Source organism: Lissotriton helveticus, chromosome 2_2, assembly GCF_964261635.1.
Source record: "Lissotriton helveticus chromosome 2_2, aLisHel1.1, whole genome shotgun sequence".
NCBI classification, from domain to species: Eukaryota; Metazoa; Chordata; class Amphibia; order Caudata; family Salamandridae; genus Lissotriton; species Lissotriton helveticus.
In genome coordinates, this window is record NC_136060.1 from 44,097,626 (window position 1) to 44,111,737 (window position 14,112).

The window sequence follows — 14,112 nt, forward strand, 5'->3', positions numbered from 1 at the left end:
TTATGAGAAACTTGGTAAAGTGCCTTCAGTTCAGAAACCACCTGAGAACCTGCCTTTTCAAAGATGCATTCAATGTTCACCCTTTAAAACTTAGTCACTATAAAAACCAGACAAAAATGTTCTTCAAGACCTTTTTCTAGGATGACCACTTACGTGTCTCCTAATGTGTGCCATAACCAGGCGGTCCAATTCCTTTTCATCGCCATATAATTCTATTCCTTTCACGTTCTTTACTTCCATAGTGTTCTAAAGTAGTCATAGGGCAACACCTAAGAACTTTGTAAAACTATTAAAAGCATTAACACATCTGCCCTTTAGTTTCGTTTCGCTACCTAAATAAAATGATATATGTCTTATTTGTCTTACTTGCAGTGGGGCTCAGACTCAGTAATTCAGTACTTTGCTTGATTGGCCAACAAGTGTGGAACCTGCTTTGTCCATGCACAATTCCTTGCTGTCAGCCTGGTTTATAGAGCTGGAACTGCGCTACCCACAGTCATCCATTCATGGTGGTCATGTGATGACTGCTGGTGTCACTTACATAGGCTGGGCCAGTGCAGGAACAAGGAAAGTACAGGTATTCCTGCTGACAGTCCTCAAGCACTATAACATGTGACACCAATGTGTGCTGCCTCAGCCTTCACTGAAGGCACAAGTGACATACCGTCGTTGACACTTTTCATCGTCCCTAATGAGTGTCACCATCCATCATAACATTCACTCAGTAAATCAAGGCTGAGCCCAAGTGCATGTCTGTGCAGCACCTGGTGAATGTGATGACTGGTCTGTTGGTGTTGAATAGATAAGAAGCAAGCTGGCACACAGGCACCTAATGATTGACAGCACAGCAGAGCAGTACAAAACTAAAATCATCATTTTAAATTGGTGCTGATTTTACTACTGAACTTGTAGGCTGCATGGGCTGAGCCTTATGCACAATGACAGTGCTCGGAGAGGAAATACAGAGGCGTCCAAATGACCACCAGCCTCACCCTCGTCCATGGTGACCTGTGACCCTGCTGAGGGTATAACACTGGTGTGTCATCAGCGCAAACATAGTCATGCCACACGTGCAGCAAGTGGCGCTCCTGTTCAAGGCAGATTACATCAATCATTGTGGAGATGCAGATGCCCCATCTAAATCACGTGAAATTAAACTCCGGAAGAACGGTCCAGCATATTGTTTTTTCTTTCCAAATGTGTCCAGCTACTTCTACTGCTGCACTGTTCTGTTAAATAGCATCCTTTGTTAGCATGTTCTTTTCCAATGAGTGGTAATGTTAACCCATTTGCAGTTAGTAGCTTATATTTGCCTTTGAAAGGCTAACTCTGTCCTCTCACCTACTTGGCTGTTGATGCCCTGCAAGAAAAAAGTCAGTCAGGATGTAATTTTCCTTTTTGCATGTCACAAGCCTGCCAAGTAGCACTATGACATATGATACTATCAGCCATTCTTGGCTTTTCAGACCACAGCATTGCGGGCCATGTAGTTTTCCTTTTTACATTTTCATTAAGGGCTCATAATAATAGCATTCAAAGTGCTGCTGACTAAAATGACAGAATTGGCCCGGCGTTTTTATACTTGACCTTGAGAAACTTGTCAGCTATGTTTAAAAATAAGATCAAAGCAATTTATTTTGTTTTTTTTGTATTTATTGAGTTTTATATAGCGCTGGCTAGACACGTAGGTATCAGAGCGCTTTACATAAGGAACAACAGCGAGTTACAAGAATAATAATTTTAAACATTTTACACGTAAATTAAAAGTGAATGACAAATCATAAAGAGGCAGAAAGGGAAAGGGGGACAGGGGTATGAGTAAAAGGATAGGTGGGGGAGGGAACCCGAGAGAGGAGGGAGTAAAGGAAGACGGGCGAAAAGAGAAATACTTTAGACTCAAGAGTTAAGGAATCATAGCGATTAACATAAGGTCAATGTACAGTAAATTAAAGACAGATTTACGTCACAAGTTGCATCAGTTACAAGAGCATAGCAAAGTACAGTATAAAATCAATGTTGTGAGAGTTTGTGGGAGGGAGGGAGAGGAGGAAGGAGCCAAAAGCTGGGAGATGAGGAGGAACTGTGTCCAAAGTCCGGCTGGGTAGGTGACGGTCGAGGGGGATACCAGGGCCAATCTCCCTTTTAGCTGTCTAGCAGCTCCAACGGGCATCAGCCATGTAGCTCAGGTCTCAGCGTTAAGGTATAAAAACAGACTAGACCCGAAGGTATCAGAAAGCTTTGCATGAATTCCACATTGTTCCAAAATAACATCAGTTAGAGGAAACATATAAATATATTTGAGGAAGATGTCAAAGGAGCCTAGAGGGTAAGGGGTAGGGTAACGGGGTTGGGGGAGATACGACAGAGCGACGGAGGGAAAAATCTGCCCAAGGTCCGACTGGGTAGGTGAAGGCTGAGGGGGAAGTCAACATCCCACAGAACAATATTTAAAAATCGTAGAAGACAGGATGAATGAGTGGTAGGGTGAAGGGGAAGGCGGGAGGTACGACAGACAGATGAAGGAAGGTTTGACCAAGGACCAGCTGGGTAGGTGACGGCTGAAGGGGAAGTCCACAACCCATCACCTCTTTAGCTATCTAGTAGCTCCACCGGGCCTCAGCAAGAAGGCTAGGTCTCCGCTGTCGGAAGAAAGATCAACAAGGTCAAAGTGCTGACGGGTAATCATGATGGGGGATAGGTTTACTGTTAGGTTGAAGTTTGGTTTATGTCCTGGGGCACCTCCTAAATCACTCTTACTCTACTCTTAAGGATAAATTAGCCTCAACAAGAATGAGGACAAGTCTTGAGGCACTGTTGGTTAAAAGTAGGTGGAAGGTAGGGTAACAGCGGGATATAAAAATGTAATGATCCCGGCCGTGGGAGCTACTGGTCCAGCTTCAGTTAGTCGGCCATTTTGGTACTGTCTGCCTTAGTGCTGAAGTCCATTGGTGTTCAATGGACCAACTCTAACTATAAGTTGCAGTACAGCAGTGTCTCCAGAACCATATAGTAGCAATCTAACAGTGGAGCATGATCATGGCTACCATTCTCCCAAGCAGCTTTGACACAAAATACCTTGCTTGGTCCTCGCAATAGGTAGGGACGCTTCTCATCGCCTCTCAATTCGTTGTCCTGTGCTGCACTATATAATCAGGCCCAGCAGTCTCGAATCCATTTCCGCCACGTAGAAAAAATAAAGTGTGTCGTCTGTGGCTCTTCGTTGCTGTCCCCGGGGCCAACATCTTAAGTACAGGCAACTGGGTATTCCTGTTGCTGTCCCCAGGGGCCGCCATCTTAAGGTCAGGCAACCGGGTATTCCTGCACCCCGCGTAGCCGTTCCTGAGGTCAGCACTTTGGCTGCCACTAGAGTAGGCCGTCTGCTTTCCTTCTAAAGGTACTCACAGCGTTGTCTTAGATTCGAGCACCAGCGCCGGACGGCAGCCATGAGCAAGAGGAGGCCTCGCTCTCCGTCGTGCCAGAATCTGTCACCGATTATATATATTGCACCACTGACATTACACAACAGAATCAAGAGCGCATGCTTAGCAGTGCAGAGTCTAACACAGGATGCAGGAAGCAGAGGCAGGACCTTGGAGGGCGCAGTTTGAGTGTGAAGCTTACGTTGTTTACAGCAGCTGAGGTGAGGCTAAGGAGAACGGTGCCACGAGAAGCAAGTGGCAGCACAAGAGACATATGCGGCTCACAGGTGGTCAACCCGGGGCTCCCAGTCCACAAAGGCCTCTGGAGCTGTGGCCCCCAGAGTGCGGCCCGCTGACACAAGTCCCTCGCAGCTCTTGACTTCCACATCACTGGGTGAGCACATGAGTTTCCAAAGTATTTGATGGTTGCTAATGCCAGTGATCAGTATACCTGCCAAATAACACTGCTTTACCCCAACAGCACTTACCATTCTGGTGCTATTGTCCCCCTGCGTTACCACTGAACATTAACCACCATGCCAGCTGGTGGGGTGCTTGTCGCTCCTTGCAGCACGGAGGCGCAATGTCAGACAGAGACACATACTGTGCTGCAGCCAGTTCCCAGGAAGGGGAGCTTAGTGCCAGAACTACCAGGACCTCCCGCATAGCTCGCAGGCCTGTGTCTGCCTTGAAGGTCAGCATTGTTCCCATTGGAGATACTGAGCCTGCAAGACAACAGGGCTGCAAGTGGAGAAGGTGGCAAATCCCACATGGAGAGCGATGCAAGCCAAGGTCTAGAGAAGCTCCAAGGAAGAAGGAAACTAGGCTGGCAGAGATTGCTGAGCTCTGGCGTGGCGGGTGGTGCGTGAGCTAAGATAAGGTAAGGCCATAGAGGAAGAAAGGAAATGTCAAACGCTCAGGACTGGGAATGGGATCCCATAACAACTGTTCAACTCCACCTGGTCATGCTGTGGCTGCGACTATCCCCCCACCGACTGTGCTGAGCCCTCAGGAAACAGTCAACAAATAAGTTGGTACTGACAATGAGGACAAACAAACTCCAGCCCAAACCCAAAAGGAAGCAAGAACTCACAAGGGGCCTTATGGTCAACCATGTTAAGGATTCTGCTTGGCTCACAAGAAGTACATAGTTTTCAAGCAAACAAAATGGACATACAAATTAGCCTCCTGAACACTCTAGCAATTTATGTGTGAGGCATTGATGAGAAAATTGCGAACCGAAATTTGTAAAAGAGAGCACAAGCTGACACGCAGGGAATAGGGCAGAGGTGCGGGTGCTCCCCTGTCTCAGACAAGCTGTCAACACTTCCGGTGACAATGTTGAATCTACTGGTTGACCTCAAAGACGTGAATATAAACAGGCCCCAAACAAGCATAGGACCCTTGAACACTAAGGCAGGCCCCTCAGAGGCACAACTTCCAGTAGAGTCAGAAGGGTTGAACTGTGGCTACCTCTCTGGCTGCAACAATGAAGGTCTGGGGACTGCTGGATCCAACACTGGGGAGGCACCTTCACCAATGGCAGGTGTTGGACTTGGCCCTTTCTGCAGGGTCATCCCTGAACTTTATGCCTTCCTCCAATATTCTCTCTGACCTGTTTTTGTTGGTTTAATGACTCTGGGCACTTTACCACTGCTGACCAGTGCTAAAGTGCATATGCTCTCCCTATGAAAAGTGTATATGTGATTGGTTTCTATGATTGGCCTATTTGGTTTACTGTCAGACCCCAGTAAAGTGCACCAGGAGTGCCAGGGCTTGTAGATGCAAATACTGCTAGTGGAGCGGCAGCACTGGTTGTGCCACCCACAAAAGCAGCCTTATAAAATGTGTCTAAGGTCTGCCATTGCAGAACCTGCGTGCAGTCTAGTACTGGCATGCTGACTGGGCAAGTGCACCCACTTGCCAGTACCTAAACCTTCCCTTAACTTCATATTAGTCACCCCTATGGTAGGCCTAAGGGCAGGGTGCATTGTAAGCATAAGGTAGGACAAGCCCTGATGTGTGTGGCATGTCCTAATAGTGGATTACAGCCATTTTCGTTTTTCACTATTGTTAGGCTACCTGTTCTCATAGGCCAGAATGGGCTGCTGGAATTATTACACCCTATAATCCCAGCGGACTCAGAGAGCACGGTAGAAAGTCAAGTTTAGTATGCCTGAACTCAGAATAATAAAATACTTCTTTTAGTAAAGTTTATTTTAATATCCTGTGTTTGCAAATACTACTTTTAGAAAGTTAGTATTTGCTTGCCTAACCATTTCAGCCCGCCTCTTCTAGGATGTGCATCTGCTGTCTGGTTTCTGTGAGTGACAGGGCTGGGGATGACAGGTGGTGAATAGAGGGATTACACCAGGATGGGTGGGGGGAGTGCCCCTTGACTCTGAATAGGGCTGTGCTCTGCCACCTGAATACTGGCTCCGCCCCCTGGGGAGCGTCTGATGTCTCTGCCCCGCACCTTGTGAAGAGAGAGGGGAAAACTGTCAACAAAGTACTCCTGGACTGTACTTGTCACCACAATGCTGGCTCTACCTCCTGCGGAGAGTCTGATGTCCCTGCCCTTCTCACTGAAAGAAAAGCCAGAGCCGCCCAAAACAAAGTGCTCAGGAACTGGACTGGATTAGGCAAAGGCCCCCCTGGCCTGCAAGAACAAAAGAAATGATGTATAAAAAGAGGAGCCCTGCTCCTAAGAAATTAGATCCCGTTTACGCCAAGAAGAACCTCTGCTCAAAGAGAAGGACCTGGGAAAGCTGCATGGAGGACTACTGTCTCTGACCTGAGAGACTGGCCTGTGGTAGGTGCCTTGCTGCAAGAAGGAGAGGAGAAGGACTGAGAAAGACTCCTTGAAATCTACTTGTGCATTTCTGAAAATGATCTCCAAGGGCTTGGAAGCGAGCTTGCCCCCTGAACTGAGCCCCAGGACCATTGGGCTCTCCTCCTGCCTTCGCTGTCTGCTGTGGACCTTTTGCTTTTCCCCCACCGGAGTCGTGATCCCCAGTGCACCCCGTCCCTTCCTTGGGCCGTGACACTTTTGTGCCTGGCCGCCCCCGCCGTGTGTGAGCCCCGCTCGAGTTCGAGTCGCTCACCGTATGTCCCGCTGGCCCGCCCGCACTTGCACACCTCGCCCTCTCTGGTCGCATCGCACTGAGCTCATCCCGCTCCTCCCACTGGAATCGCACCAGACGTGCTACCTGAAGCCCCGGACGGCCCGTACAAAGCGTACCTGGCAGCCCCGCTCTGCACTCTGGATTTCTGAGGGCCGCGCCGCACACCCCGAGCCTACCGTACGTTGGCCTCATGCAGTGCCTGCCCGCATCTCATCACAGCACCCGCACCGAAGGTACGGCGCGTACGCCGTGAACACCGGCCGCATCCCGCATCGCTTGCCCCGCTCCCAGAGGTCCGCCCGCTCTCCGCCGCGTACCAAGACGCAGCCCGAGCCGGCCCCAACCTCAGGAGGAGCTGCCAGCCACTAGGGGTGCCTACCCGGGTGAACACTGCCTGCAAACCGGACTCTGCTCCTCAAAAGGTACTGTGCCCCAGTTCGTGCCCCCTGTGCGCACACTACGGACCCCGAGGTCCGCAACGACCAAACAGTAGCATTTGACTTTGTGAGCCCAGCGCAAGGAGTCGGACCAAGAGTGTGCAGCGCGCACAACCCAAAGAACTACGCAACTATCTGTAAGAACATTTGCCTGAAACAATCTTGTGGCTCATCTTGAAAACGTTATCACGGTCTTGTATTAAGCCTGCATAGAGATATATTTATATAAAGTCTACTTATTTTTACAAACACTCGACTGGTGTCCATTTGTGGGGTATTGCTATATTGCTGTATGTGGTCATAAATGCTAAACTACTAACGCCCTGAAGTTTAGCCTTGTCTGCTCGCGCCACACTACCTAGAGGGTGAGCAGGGGTTATTTTTAGGAGTAAGTCCCTTGCCCTGACTAAAGGTGAGGGTCCCTGTTTGTCACAAGTGCATACCTGTGCCAACCAGAGACCTCCAATTCTAACAGCAGGCTCACCAGATTTAGACAGGACCCAATAAAACAAGGATGAACCACTAAAACAGCAGAAGGCAAGGAAGAGAGTGGGTCAAAACAAAAAGGTCCTACGGCCTAGCAGGCTGGCAGCCTACTCAGTCTTCAATACAAGACTCAGGCCACACTCCGCACCCAGGGATGCAGATCTCTATGAGAAACTGATGGTTCAGGACAGGGAAGACGTTGCAACATTAATGACCACTTTTAAACAAACCAGCCCTGCGAACAGATAGAGGTAACATCCTCAAGCTCATTCGGACAATAGATGAGATGGGGAGGCCGCCTCACATAATTTAGTATCAACTGAATGTATTGACCAGGTGCTGGTCAGTGAAATCAATCAACTAAAGTAGTGTGTGACTCTATTGAGAAGATCCTGAGTGAAGCCAATATATTCCAAGGCTGGGGGGGGAATGGAGGGGTAGCATTACACCATTCAAGGGAACAAGATATCCCCATGTCCTGAATCACAAAAAAAAGGTTGACTTAACATCGACCTGACCGAGAACGGTCTACTCGGTCCTGAGAAGCGCAAGAAGCAAATTGAATGGGCTGAACAGCCCTGTGGTGGATCTGCTAGAGAACCAGACGTGACACAGAGTGGGGTTGGCTGTCTAGTGCCTTGAACACAACCAGAATTTTACAATGAGTGACAAGACACTGCTCTTACTACCGGTATTGACAAAGCCCCTGGGATCTGCTCTTGGAATTTGAATGGCCTGGCTAATAAGCTTGAAGGACTAGACACCTACCAAACCTGCGCACCATCTATGTAATTCTCCTCCAAGAAATCTGGGCTCAGGTCACAGCTCATCTAGAGGGCGTTACAAGCTTTTATACCTGCAGACAAAGCACACAAACATGGCTGCAGTAAGGGTGGTCTGGCAATATAAGTCTGAGCTTCAAGCAATATTGAAAGCCTAGAGCAAGAAACTGATGAAGCTGGCCTGCAAATCGTAGTAATGACGATCAAGACTACAAATAGCCCGCCAAAGAAAACTATAATGGGGAACGTATACATTCACCCCAACGCCGCAAACAAGGCTAGGCTAACAGAGAAGCTGACTGAGACAATCCTGGTTTTAAGGCTAAATGAACAAGACTGAAATTATAGTTACAGGCTGCTTCTACATGTGGCTAATGAGCAAGCTACCGAAAAATGAGGTCACAGAGGCCCAAGAAGCACTTTGGATAATATCAACTCTGGTGGCATAATAATATAGGAGAAGTCAAAGCCTACAAGTAAACCTAGATCATTTAGGCCTTAGAGCATTGAATGGTCGGTACAACCTGGCAAACCACTTGAGCCTTCTTTTCTGTCCAGATCTGGTGCATCACTTATTAACTACACATTTGTAAGTTTCTCACTACTGCAAGTTGTTAGTGCTTATGAGTTTGGCAAAAACAATGGAAAGTGACCTCTCGTCCCAAGAAATAATTCTAGACTTAGGCTTAGAAGCAATCGTACCCGCAAAGGATAATGGAACTCAAGGTTACAGGATCAACCTCAAACGCATAAAATGCACAGTCGCCTCCTAATGGCACTGGCACAAATTGCCAAACTATTGGTGATTCATTCTAATTCTAAGACAACTGGTGAAAACGCACTGATCAGCTGGAAAAGATTCATTATAAAACTCGCTGATCCGACTGCAAAACCAGTCAATTTAGTCTCAATAAACAGGCAACATCAAGAGAATAAGGTCAACTCCCTGGAGAGGAGGGAGTGTAACCCCATGATCTGGATGAGCAAAAAGAAAGCCAACCGCCTCTGCCGAGCCCTCAAAAGGTCACCTATGGACCCTGTCATTCTGAAAGACCTCAGGGCTTTAAGGAAACAATTAAAAATGGCAAAATGGCAGCTTCAAAGGGTGTCTCAGGATTCATTCTGGGCTAAGCTCCTGCATGACAGAAGAGAAAACAACTCCACCTTCTTTTAGCAAACAGTAAATGAATCAACAGGCTACTCCCAAGAGTGGCAGCATCCAACAACTCTGAGACAATCTGGTATCATTTCTTGAGCTGTCACTATAATCAAGAAGCACTGGAGGAACAACAAATATGCAAATTAGATGACCCAGACCCAGCGAGCACATCTCAAACCTCACAAAGGAAGAGGGCCCCAGCATTAGCCAGGTGCACATTCAGCCCTTGCACTGTGCAGAGGCAAATTGCAAGGGGACGTAGAAAAGGGGCACTGGGCCCAAATGCCATTCCACCAGCCATTTTCAGGGAGGACCCACATTTCTGGACAGCTCAACTTGCCCCATTCAGCTCCATAGTATTCCTTTCTCATGGAGAGGTTAAAATCTTGCCCCAAATACAAGGGGAGAATAGGGTAACCCCAGAAATGACTGTTTAAAAGCCTTAATTGACAATAATGTAAAATACTGTGCAGGTGTTCAATTGGAGGAATTTCAACATTGCGCTGAGGCATACCTAATTGTTCCTGTAAATCAAACCGGCTTTACTAAACAAACAGGGACCACAACAAACATTATAGTGCTTTCGTTGTTGATTGATTCCACAAAAATCAATACAAATCCTGTCCACCTTGGTTTAATTGATTTTCAATCTGCTTTTGATACAGTGGATCAGGGTGGGCTCTGGAGGAAATTGGCAAACCTAAAAATGCCAAATGATTTGTTAAGAGCCCTGGAAATACTGCACACAGACACCTGGGGCATGATCAAGGTAGGGGATGGCTCCCATTTATCAAGGAAAATAAAAACCATGCAAGGGTTAAAACGGATGTGTTTTGGCCTCAAACTTGTTTAACCTGTTCCTTGCAGACCTCACACCTTCACTAAATGAAGTGAACTTACACTCACCAAATTGGTGGGCTTCCAGTTATCAAACCTACTGTGTGTAGATCATTTAGTCCTTGCAAACAGAACCAAGGTTGGCCTACAACGCTTGTTGAATGAAATATTACCAGTGCAAAGAAAAATGGAATGGATGCATACCTGGCGGATGATAGAATTGAATCAGTAAAAAGCTTCAAGTACCTTGGAGTTTATTTCAATGGGAATGAAAGCTGTAGCGTCCAACTGGAGGAAATCAGGAAGAAGGGTAAAGCGTTGGCCCTCGATTTGAAGTCTCTTTGCAACAAGTTTAAAGACCCCACGCTTACCCCCATCTTACAGGTAGCACAAGCTAAGATCCTTTCCACCTTCTAATATGGGAGGGAGGCTATAGGCTCCCAGGGGCAGGGACAGTGCAAATCTTGACAGAATGATTCTCAAAATATACGGGTGAATTTTCCAACTACCTCCGAACACATTGCCTGCTTAAATAAGGCTGGAATTTGGTATCCCCCAAACAGTCAATGGCTCGGAAGGCAGCCTTTGTGTCCTGTTGCCACAATTTTAGGAAGGCTACAGAGGGCTCCCTGGGCAACCACCTCTGGCAGGAACTGGAACTCGGGCCGAATGCCCCGCACATGTCTATGTAAACCAGGGACTGAGTTCACAAAGCTTAACAAATGTTTGGGGTTCATCTCTAGGCCTTAGCAAACTAATCAAATCTAGTGCACAGTTGTTATCAATGTTAGAGGATAAAGATAAACTGTCTAAACGTAGTTATAGGTAGAAGACACTTCAAAACGACACCAGGTTAAAATCACAGGGCTACCCTGACGAAACCTATTGCAATTGGGCCACGGTGCATTTCCTGATGTACAGATTGGGTTTATAACCATTATTAAAAGCTCTCCACTCATGGAGAATCCGGCCAGGTCAAGCCATTTGCCGGCTATGCCTACAAGAACTGGAGAACATCGTCCACGTCGTATGCCTGTGCCACACACTAGTATGGGGGATCAACGTGAGCGTTTGTGCAGGAACGGGAGAAACCTGTCGGTCATGAAGGGAGGTGGTGCTAGCCTGTTTTGATCCTACAGATATCAGTCTGAACTGTGCCATGATCAAATTTCTGCAGAGATTGGAAAAGAGGGCTGCGAGTAAGGAGTAAGTAGCCGGTGGAGACGCAAGAGCTACTAGAGAAGTCACCACTTGGGCATTAACACTTTTAAACCCTTGCAATTTCCCGTACCTAGGCTCAAACCAAAGGCCCAAAACTGAAAGGAGGGAACAATCGCACTTCAACTTTGAACTGCCCCACCTCAACCCCCTTGACAACTGCTCTATCGGTTTCCTTACTCCTTTTTTCCAGCAATTAACATTTGTCTGATATCTTGTACTTTAATGTTTTATTGATTACTAATGCCCGAACCGGTACAGATCTTATATTTTACTTTTTAAAGTAACATTAAATGCTTTTAAAATGGATTACTGCTATAAAATTTGTCGTTTTATGTGTTTTGTATAGGTGTTTTATCATGCCTTTTATTGCAAAGGTTTTAACAGATCATGAATTAAAGATTTACTTACTTAAATAGTTCATGAGCTTTTCTTTAACTTCCAAAAGAGCATTAAAATCCACATAATCATGTAACCAGCTTGCTGTTTGGTCACAGAGAGGAAAAGGTGGTTAGGTGCAGAAGGATGGGCGTTTATAGGACATGAGAGTTATAGGTGACACGTCAGGTTTAGGGGAGGTGGGCAAGACGTTGGGTGTAAAGGACAGTGGTGACATGAACCAGAGACAAGGGTAGTGAAAAGAGGGAAGGGCTGTAGGAGCAGGACTTAATATACAACTTCTTAAGTTCTGTGAAAAAGGAGAAGCAGCTCCAGAATTGAATCAAAGGGCAGGCAGCAGCGTAGCTTTGGTGTTCAAAACGGGTCTGTGGAATTAGCCCATCCTCTATGAGGAATTTGAGGCTGGTCCTACCCATACCCACGGTGATGAAATGACTACTCTGTGACATGTCAGCCCTCATTCAGGTAGATTAGCCGAGACACAAAGAGAAGAAGAAAGATTAAGGCCTCAACTGTGATAGGGCTCCACAAAATAGGTGCACAAATTAGGTGGTATGCAATTTGTGCATGGTTATGAGTAAGGCACCTAGAATTGTAGAATGTCATGTGAAAAGTTCATGCTGTTCAATACTGGGGTGAACAACCATGGCATGTGCTTTATTTAGTCCCACAATTTGCAGCAGGTTTCATCTCGCATAAATCACTATAGCAAACCCCACAATTTCCGAACACATTTTTGTTATCAGCTCACTCTTAATAGAGGCCTGAGAGAGATACAGAAGGGAAAACACATTTTATATTTAGCAATTAGTCACCCCATATTAACAAATTTCTTATTGGTGCATCAATATGTATCAAACAATTCTGTGAGTCACACAGTTTCAAGTAGTAGAGACATTTATTTTATATGTATGTATGTGTTATTTATGGAGCACCAAAAGGTAGTGGAGCTCTCAACACAGGGCAAAGCAAAGTCAGCATGTGATGGGAGGGCTGCCAAGTTTTTTTTTATACCACTATAATTGTTGCGACTTTCACAATTGCTACAATTCATAAAGTGTGCAAAGTTTTTGCTCAGTTAAATTTCCTCATTCACCATGTGCATTAATTAAATGGGGTTCAGATGGAAAAATGTTGCAGAAATTTTCCCTGCAAGTTCACCTTGTTCAATTTTTTTTTTAGAACAGGGACAGATGCATGTAGGGGTTTTGTCTACATTTGCTTTTTTTTAATTGAACGAACCGAATAGTTTGTTCTCTTCTGTCTCAATACTTGGGTCTCTTCTCCCCCGTTTTTATCCTCTCTGTGCCACTTTTCACACTTCTCTACCTTTCAATTTTCTGTGCCTTTTCTACCTCTTTGTGCCACATTCCCACATTGTGCCCCTTTCCACTGTTTTTTCTGCCTCATTTTGCTGCCTCCCCCTCACTCGCTCTTTCAGCCTTTTTTGCGGCTCCCACAGCCGCGCCAGTTTCTGCTTCGCACTCACCCCCCCCTCCTGCACCTCTTCCTGCCTCCCCCTCTCCTTACTGGCTCTCCTGCTTGTCTCCTTCCCACCTCTTCTACCCATGCCTGCTAGTCTACGCACTCCTCCCCTCCTACATTCTTATTGGCAGCTGCGATGCAACCTTGCACAGAGCGTGTGCAGTGGGTGTTCCGCACCAAAGGAAGGTCCATCTGCTCACACCGACGCCTGGACCACTCCTAGCTCCACAAACCCAGGTCTAATCAGCCCCCACCACTACACCACTGCGATCCTTAGCTCGCTCGGCCCTCCAGCAGCACACCCACACACATCCCCCATGCCCACTTGCGCAAATGCCTCACAAAACAGCAAACCAGCACTTTAACAGCCACTTGCATGCAGGCTTCTCAATACCCGCTCACTCAGCAAACACACCGCAGAGGTCTGGGATCTCTCAGCAACAGCACACCGAATCTCCTTTTCCTCACAGAAACCTGCCTCAACCCAATGTCAGCACCGGATATTGTTGTGGCTATCCAGACAGGTTACAAGATTGCACGTCAGGACCGCCCTCACAAGCCAGGAAGAGGACTCAGAATCATCCATAAGGACACCATCAAATGCACCACATCCATGGACATCAATACCCCCTTCCTAGAGCACATGCACTCCAGTCTGCAAATGAACAGCAGCTGCACTCTAAAAGGCACTCTCGCATATCAACTACCAGGACCATGAACAAACTCAAGCAACCTCATCACAGACTTAATTGCTCCCTTCACCAT